The 9755-nt window shown below is 49.7% G+C and overlaps 1 protein-coding gene across 1 annotated transcript in view; it reads right to left on the reverse strand.

The window, feature by feature from the left end:
• Positions 1-2594, reverse strand: part of LOC122926611 (solute carrier organic anion transporter family member 1C1-like) — a 196809-nt gene extending 194215 nt beyond the window's left edge. The window contains exon 1 of the mRNA XM_044278035.1: positions 2533-2594. The gene's annotated coding sequence lies outside the window, so the exon portion shown is untranslated. The remainder of the gene's footprint in view (positions 1-2532) is intronic.
• Positions 2595-9755: the final 7161 nt, after the last annotated feature.

Here is a 9755-nt window from a genome sequence, read left to right on the forward strand (position 1 = left end):
GTGAAAGAGCCCTTACACACTTTTGTGTCGTCGGCAAACAGACATTACCTACCAAGCCTTCTCTTATGTCAATATTAAAATGAATAGGATCCAGGACAGACCCTTTACACTACTTGTAACTAGGGATGAGCGACCTTTGTTTTCAAGTTTGGCGTACAAGGTTCGGGTTTGGGTTATCTAAGAATTCCATTATGGATTCCGCTACCACGGACCATAAGTTCGCTCAACACTACTTGTAACTTGTCTTTCCTAAGAATACAGACCATTTACAACTCGATCACTAAACTGTGAATCCACTGAACTATCCAGTGGTTTACAGTATCGGCTCTATATGTGGCACTGGATTCATCGCTTTGGTAAAATCCAGGAAGGCAATATCCATGGTGTCACCTTTGTCCAACACTTTTGTGGCAGTCAAATAAATCAGTAAGATTAGTTCAACATGATCTTCTCTCAGTAAAGCCGTGCTGTTTTGGATCTAAAAATGTGCTTGTTTTTATGTGTCTGCTATCTTCTTTTTCAGTCCTTTTGCAATCCTGCACAAGAAGTTCTCCGTTCTCTATTTTGTATTTTATACTTGAAATCTTATAATTATTCCACATTTCTATCATTGCCCTTTCCTTTCCACAATTGTCTAAAAACTAATAACATCTAAAAACAAACGTACTGCAGTATGGGACAGAGAGAGCTCAGGACATCTCCAGTAAGGGCTCATGCACATGTCCGCAGTTTCTGTCCACATTGAATCTGCGTGTTTTACGGATCAGATGCAGACCCATTCATCTCAAAGGAGGCCTCAAAAGATGCAGAGAGCAGACCCATGTGGTGCCTGCATCTGCAAGTCTGTTCCATGGCCCCACAAAACAATATTCTTGCCTGTTTTGCGCACAAGGATAGGACATTTCTGCAGGAGTGCATGAGCCCCAAATGTAAGACATGTAACTCCTCTACACAGACCCTTCCATGTAACATAATAGACAGTAGGAAGCTGCTTTTGAGGTAACAGTGCCTCTCCCCACCTAATATGGGCACCTGCATATGGCACGTCCATACACACCTTACAGTCAGGTCAATAAATATTGGGACACCGACACAATTCTAACATTTTTGGCTCTATACACCACCACAGGTGAACGGTGTAGGAATTACAACAGTTTGCATATGTGCCTCCCACTTTTTAAGGGACCAAAAGTAATGGGTAAGAATAATAATCATAAATTAAACTTTCACTTTTTAATACTTTGTTGCAGAGACATCACCAGATGCTGGATTTCATCCCTGGTGATGCTCTGCCAGGCCTCTACTGCAACTGTCTTCAGTTCCTGCTTGTTCTTGGGGCATTTTCCCTTCAGTTTTGTCTTCAGCAAGTGAAATCCATGCTCAATTGGATTCAGGTCCGGTGATAGTCTTGGCCATTGCATAACATTCCACTTCTTTCCAAACTCTTTGGTTGCTTTTTGCAGTATGCTTTGGGTCACTGTCCATCTGCACTGTGAAGCGCCGTCCAATGAGTTCTGAAGCATTTGGCTGAATATGAGCAGATAATATTGCCCGAAACACTTCAGAATTCATCCTGCTGCTTTTGTCAGCAGTCACATCATCAATAAATCATCATCATCAATAAATACAAGAGAACCATGCTTCACTGATGTGGTGGTATGCTTCCCATCACTCTGGTACAAGTTGATCTTGGTCTCATCTGTCCATAGGATGTTGTTTCAGAACTGTGAAGGCTTTTTTAGATGTCGTTTAGATGCCTTCCTGTTTTTGAGGATCACCAATGGTTTACATCTTGTGGTGAACCCTCTGTATTCACTCTGGTGAAGTATTCTCTTGATTGTTGACTTTGCCACACATACACCTACCTCCTGGAGAATGTTATTCATCTGGCCAACTGTTTTGAAGGGTGTTTTCTTCACCAGGGAAAGAATTCTTCGGTCATCCACCACAGTTGTCTGTCGTGGTCTTCCAGGTCTGTTGGTATTGCTGAGCTCACCGGTGCGTTCCTTTTTAAGGATGTTCCAAACAGTTGTTTAATGCCTAATGTTTCTGCTATCTCTCTGATGGGTTTGTTTTGTTTTTTTCAGCCTAATGATGGCTTGCTTCACTGATAGTGACAGCTCTTTGGATCACATCTTGAGAATTGACAGCAACAGATTCCAAATGTAAATAGCACACTTGAATTTTGAACCTTTTATCTGCTCATTGTAATTGGGATAATGAGAGAATAACTCACACCTGGCCATGGAACAGCTGAGAAGCCAATTGTCCCATTACTTTTGGTCCCTTAACAAGTTGGAGGCACATATGCAAACAGTTGTGATTCCTGCACCATTCACCTGATTTGGATGTAAATACCCTCAAATTAAAGCTGACAGTCAGCAGTTAAAGCACATCTTGTTTGTTTCATTTAAAATCCATTGTGGTGGTGTATAGAACCAAAAATCTTAGAATTGTGTTGAATATCCCAATATTTATGGACCTGACTGTATATGAAGTTTTCATAGTCTCATAAATAAGGACAAGTCTTACCTGAACACCTGTGCTTGCTCAATGCAGCGTCTACACCAGGACAAGACACTCCAGAGCTGTTGTAGTCAGATATCAGCAATGATTAACTCATCAGAGAGCTGCCTCATAAATGACTCCTTTTTGGGATTGTTTTATTTGTCTTTCTCAGTTATTGATCAGTGAAAACAAAGGGTCCAAGACAACATGGTATTATATAACTGATGAAATCAGTGTGCAACTTCCCTCCTGGACTGAAAAAAGTAAAGAAAGGTAAAATAATATGTTAAAAAAGCAAAAATGATTTATTATGTCACAAAATAAAAAAGTACACATAATTGGTATCATCACATCCATAACAACCTCTATATAATGATCAAGTCATGAAAAAAATTAATGTCATGAAAAAAATAAAAACATTTTGGTCACTTTGCCCTCCATACAATGGAATAAAAAGCAAAAGCCATATTCTCAATAAAATTGTGGTCAGGGCTAGGACAACGTCGGCGTACGCAGAGAGACCTGCCCTGAACATAGTGGCTGAATTGTGCCGGAAGCCACGGACGCGGGCACACCAGTGAGAAAAAGGGGGCAAAAAACAACAGATAGGTACAACACTTTTATTTACAAATTACAAAGCCAGTGATTGAAAGGCGTGAGATATCTCGACTTGAGGATCGGGTATATATCGGGTAAAGCAGGAGGACCGCCACCGCCCCATGGACCGGATGACGTGTGCCGGCACCCGATGTCGAGAAGCGGCAGAGGCCGCCCCTATGCGAAAGGAGTGTCCTGAAATAACCTTGGGGTCATGGCCTAGTCCCTGGGCGAGGGCGCGGATGTAGGAGATAAATTGAGAGGTGCTGAGTGGCTTGCCTGCATGCGGCAAGAGTGGGCTGTCGGGCAATGAACCTCGGGTGAGTGCCGTCAGTTGATGCAGCACTTGAACGGGGCACCATTTGTTCAAAGTTGGGTAGAACTTGACTTGAGTGGGGGGACCCGTCTGATTGGTTTTGGTGGAAGGTAGGGAGAGTGTGTAGTGGCCCTGGCCCCATGACAAATGTTGCTTCAGAGGATGATTAGTACGATTTGGACCGGCCAAAACCTCTCCGGGCCGAAGGAACCCATAAAAAGTGAGAAACATGGCCGCTTTCAGAATCAGGCTAATGGAGGGCCCAAAAGGATTACCATCCAATGTCGAGGAGAGATCCCTGAATAATTTGCTGGACACTGGTTGCCTATGGCTCGCAGACCCCTTCCCCTCCTTTTGAATGCCCCGAAGGGTGGCTTTAATAGCTTGGACGGAAAAAAAGGACCTGTGATGAGGAGTGGCCAGCATGGCATGATGTTGAAGTCCGGCTAAATAAAGTCTGATGGTACCATGCGATAGAGAGAGATGCGAATGACAATAGGCCAGGAAAGCCATGATGTGGGAGATTTCGGAGTGTTGACCCCTCGGATGACTCTGAGAGAATCTATCAAACGCTCTTAGGCCGGCCCGATAATTTCTCGCCGTGTTGTGTGACAGCGATTTGGTGACCAGACCCTTGGCCTCCTCTAAGAGTGAGTCTAAACTAGAACGAGGGTGCTGAATTGGGGCACCGGCGTGCCTGAGCGATCCGCGTCGGGCATTTCCTGGAAGAAAAGCGCAAAATTAGCACGGGAAAGCGCGTCCGCAGCCCTATTCTGTTCGCCTGGGATGTGCACGCAGCGCATGTGAAAATTGTGATGGAGGGATAACCACACTTGCTTGCGCAACAACGCCATGATCCTGGGGGACTGGGCCCTGCCCTTGTTGACAATGTCTACCAAGGTCTGACTATCTGTGATGAACGTCACCGAAGTGTTGGACCAGTGGTGACCCCAGACCTGAGCAGCCGCCACAACAGGGTAAAGTTCCAAAAGGGGGGAGGATTTTAGGGCTGCGGAGTCTGAGGCTAGTTCTGACGGCCATCCGGCAGCCAGCCAATGAGACCTGAAGATGGCAGCGAACCCGAAGGAACCAGCGGCGTCAGAAAAAACCATGGGAGAAGAGGAATCCCACTGCGGAACGAACAAAGAAATGCCATTCCAGTCAGAGAGAAAACCGCTCCACATGTCAAGATCTGCAATGGCCTGGCTGTCCAAATGGATGACAGAATCTTGCTCCGGGGCGGAGGGCAGGAGACATAGCAACCTGGAAAGGAAGGTCCTGCCTTGGGGCATAATTCTGGAGGCAAAATTGAGCATCCCCAGCAAGGATTGGAGCTCCGCCCTGGTCAGAGAGTGACACTGAACTGCCCGGGAGATGGCTGAGCGAATCCTGAGCAACTTCTCGCTGGGGAGGCTAGCCTCCATTTTAACGGTATCTAGGATGATGCCCAGGAAGGTGACTGTGGTGGCCGGACCCTCAGTCTTGGCTGTGGCCACGGGGACCTGGAGTCGGGAAAAAATATCCAGAAGTGACTGGGGAATGGAAGGGACCTGGCTGGGCCTTTCAATGAGGAGAAAGTCGTCCAAGTAGTGAACGACCATGGATAAGCCACCGTGATGGTTGAGAATCCAGTGCAGGACCTTAGCAAGTTGTTCAAAAAGCCAGGGGCTGCTCTTAGAGCCAAAAGTAAGCCGGTTGGCAAAGTAAAATTTATCTGCCCACTGGATGCCGTAGTACTTCCAAAGCTGCGGGTGTATTGGAAGCAGCTTGAAAGCATCGGCAATGTCTACCTTGGCCAACCAAGCCCCAACACCTGCTTGAAGAATGTACTGGATGGCCTCGTCAACTGAGGAGTACTGCATGGAATACTCCTCAGAAGTAATAAGTGAATTAAGACTGGGAATGGAGGACATATGAGGCGCGGACAGATCATAAATAAGACGTTTTTTATTTGAGGATAACTTTGTGACCAGGCCGATAGGGTTGATGCGCCATGACTGGAACGGGATTTTAAGGAAAGGACCGATGACGAACCCTTTGTCAACCTCTGCCTGAATGAGGGTGGTCACCGCCTCAGGATCACCAGAGGCGGATAGTAGATTGGGGCCCATCCAGCAGCCCTGGGGGCGCGTGATAATGCCGGTGTGAAACCCCTCTCTGCACCCGTCCAATAAAAAGGTGACAAAGGAACGATCTGGGTGGCCTTGCAGGAGTGCAGCCAGCAATTCCAAATTGAGGTCGGCTAGTCAGGAGTCCCTGGCTGACTTCCTGGGACAAGAAGGACGAGGGTGAGCCCGAAAACAAAGGGAGCAGATGTGCAGTGCTCGGCATGCGTTGAACGCACAGCCCTTGGCATTAAAGTTATTGCACACCTGGCTACTGCCGAGGTACACAATAGGCCTACCCAGTTTATCCAATGACGAGGAAGACCTGGAGGATCCGGAGGGACCTGGAGTGGGTGCTGACCGAGGCTCTTGTACCGGATTAGGGCACCATTCCGTGGAATGAAAGATGGATTGGCAGATGGCACACAGGGGAGCCTTCAGACCTGCGAAGTGCCGGCAAAATAACTCCATGTCCAAGTCTGCCCAGTTGGACATGAACTGAAATTGATTCAGGGCTGCGGCGGCTTTGGCAGAAAACGAACGGTGATAGTCGTAAAATGCCGAGCCGCCGTACTTGTGCCCCAAATCCGTAATCCGGTACAAGTAGGTGTCTAATTCTTCCCTGCGATTGGGGTGAGCGGAGCACAGTACGTCCCTGTAGAGGCTGAAGGCCAGGACAAACTCAGAAACCGACAACTTCCTGTTTAGCCGAGCGTCCTTGGCCTTCAACACCACGGAAACCTCTCCGCAATTGATCACCCGGTTTTCGGAAATATCCTGGGAGGCAATCAAAATGGATGCCAAATTAACATCCTTGCCTGCCAGGATATCCTTCTTGATGTGCTCCGGAACGAAATGGGAAGGAGCAATCTGGGGGGTGGTAGAAGGCCTACCTGCAACGTCCGGAGGGATGGCAGAAGTGACTGCCGACCCAGGATATTGCGGCGAGGCTGCTGGCCTGGTTTCTAAGACCGCGACCCTATTCTGGATGTCCGTGACTGAGCTGACGAGTCCGGCGATGGATGACTGGATCTGGGCTAGTGCCAGCCGGACGGAGTCGTTGTTGGATCGCTCAGCTGTCGGACCCGGAGTGGTCATCAGGAGCCGGTATAATTCGGCCTTGCGGGCAGTCGCGGGATGCCGAATTCCCCTGCGGTTGAGTTCGGCAAGCAACCTTGGCACGGTCCAACTTCTTAAAGAAGTGTTGCTATGATGCCCCGAAACGGATGATCCTGGCATGGAGAGGTTGTCCTCTATATCGGATATGTGAGACATGATGACCTGGGAAAAAGGGGGAATTTGTATCTGTCGGAAACAAGAAGCACAAACGGAATCGGATATAGCGGCCGGAAGAAAGTGAAAGACTGAAGCGTGAAAGTGATCAGCGGAAGCACCTACCTGACGAAATGCGAACAGATCTGAAAAGATGATTTCCAAAAACAAATCCCCAATCGTTTGAGAGGAACTAATAAAAAGAACGGACTTGAGTATCAAACTGACAGTTAACCCTGCCTCAGTGACCGTCTCTAAGCCGACTTACCTGGAAGTGCCTCGAGATTCCTAGATGACACGAAGGAGAGGAGAAATGAAAATAACAACTGCCCAATCTAAGAGAAGGAACAACCGACATCAGAATAGATGTAACACCCTAGGATAAAGGGGACAAAACCTGGGCGATCCAGGAACACTGACAACCTGGGCGATCCAGGAACACTGACAACCTGGGCGATCCAGGAACACTGACAACCTGGGCGATCCAGGAACACTGACAACCTGGGCGATCCAGGAACACTGACAACCTGGGCGATCCAGGGACACTGACAACCTGGGCGATCCAGAGACACTGACAACCTGGGCGATCCAGGGACACTGACAACCTGGGCGATCCAGAGACACTGACAACCTGGGCGATCCAGGGACACTGACAACCTGGGCGATCCAGGGACACTGACAACCTGGGCGATCCAGGGACACTGACAACCTGGGCGATCCAGGGACACTGACAACCTGGGCGATCCAGGAACGCTGACAACCTGGGCGATCCAGGAACGCTGACAACCTGGGCGATCCAGGAACGCTGACAACCTGGGCGATCCAGGGACACTGACAACCTGGGCGATCCAGGGACGGAGAGGTTGTCCTCTATATCGGATATGTGAGACATGATGACCTGGGAAAAAGGGGGAATTTGTATCTGTCGGAAACAAGAAGCACAAACGGAATCGGATATAGCGGCCGGAAGAAAGTGAAAGACTGAAGCGTGAAAGTGATCAGCGGAAGCACCTACCTGACGAAATGCGAACAGATCTGAAAAGATGATTTCCAAAAACAAATCCCCAATCGTTTGAGAGGAACTAATAAAAAGAACGGACTTGAGTATCAAACTGACAGTTAACCCTGCCTCATTGACCGTCTCTAAGCCGACTTACCTGGAAGTGCCTCGAGATTCCTAGATGACACGAAGGAGAGGAGAAATGAAAATAACAACTGCCCAATCTAAGAGAAGGAACAACCGACATCAGAATAGATGTAACACCCTAGGATAAAGGGGACAAAACCTGGGCGATCCAGGAACACTGACAACCTGGGCGATCCAGGGACACTGACAACCTGGGCGATCCAGAGACACTGACAACCTGGGCGATCCAGGAACACTGACAACCTGGGCGATCCAGGAACACTGACAACCTGGGCGATCCAGGGACACTGACAACCTGGGCGATCCAGAGACACTGACAACCTGGGCGATCCAGGGACACTGACAACCTGGGCGATCCAGGGACACTGACAACCTGGGCGATCCAGGAACGCTGACAACCTGGGCGATCCAGGAACGCTGACAACCTGGGCGATCCAGGGACGCTGACCACCTGGGCGATCCAGGAACGCTGACCACCTGGGCGATCCAGGGACGCTGACCACCTGGGTGATCCAGGAACACTGACAACCTGGGCGATCCAGAGACACTGACAACCTGGGCGATCCAGAGACACTGACAACCTGGGCGATCCAGGGACACTGACAACCTGGGCGATCCAGGGACACTGACAACCTGGGCGATCCAGGGACACTGACAACCTGGGCGATCCAGGGACACTGACAACCTGGGCGATCCAGGAACGCTGACAACCTGGGCGATCCAGGAACGCTGACAACCTGGGCGATCCAGGAACGCTGACAACCTGGGCGATCCAGGGACGCTGACCACCTGGGCGATCCAGGAACGCTGACCACCTGGGCGATCCAGGGACGCTGACCACCTGGGTGATCCAGGAACGCTGACAACCTGGGCGATCCAGGGACGCTGACAACCTGGGCGATCCAGGGACGCTGACCACCTGGGCGATCCAGAAACGCTGACCACCTGGGCGAACCAGGGACGCTGACCACCTGGGCGATCCAGGAACGCTGACAACCTGGGTGATCCAGGGACACTGACCACCTGGGCGATCCAGGGACACTGACAACCTGGGCGATCCAGAGACACTGACAACCTGGGCGATCCAGGGACACTGACAACCTGGGCGATCCAGGGACACTGACAACCTGGGCGATCCAGGGACACTGACAACCTGGGCGATCCAGGGACACTGACAACCTGGGCGATCCAGGGACACTGACAACCTGGGCGATCCAGGGACACTGACAACCTGGGCGATCCAGGGACATGAAACGAAAAACCCGCTGACTTAAAACAGGAAAGTAAAAGTTCCCCCACCTGGACCGCAAATTCTGGTACTATGATGCTTAATTCTGCTATATGTGAATGAAAACATACATATACACACACATATATACACATAGATATATGTATACGTGCATACGTACACAAACACGTATGCACATATCCATACTATACGCATTTCTCTTTTTTTTTTTTTTTTTATCCAGCCTATGTAACGCTGCCCTGAGCTCTGAACGGGCACATGCACTGTGTTTTAACCCGCCGGAAACCCGCTGGAGGGGTTGGGGAGCCCAAACGAAGCTGCGACCCCCCCAGAAAACAGGAGTACCCCTGCAACATAGAGCCAGAATTTGCCGACACCTCCTGCGCTGGAAGCACGGTTGAGACTTAATTACCAGTCTCAAAATTGCCTCACACTGGCTCTGCCACTAACTGAGCTGTACCCCCCTCCTGACACCTGTCCTGAGCGGCATGTGACCTGAAGGGCACGAGGCTAGGACACCGCTCCCCCAGCCCAGCCGCCTGTAATTGCGTGGGCGGAGCA

The sequence above is a fragment of the Bufo gargarizans genome, chromosome 2 (assembly GCF_014858855.1).
Source record: "Bufo gargarizans isolate SCDJY-AF-19 chromosome 2, ASM1485885v1, whole genome shotgun sequence".
Lineage (NCBI taxonomy): Eukaryota > Metazoa > Chordata > Amphibia > Anura > Bufonidae > Bufo > Bufo gargarizans.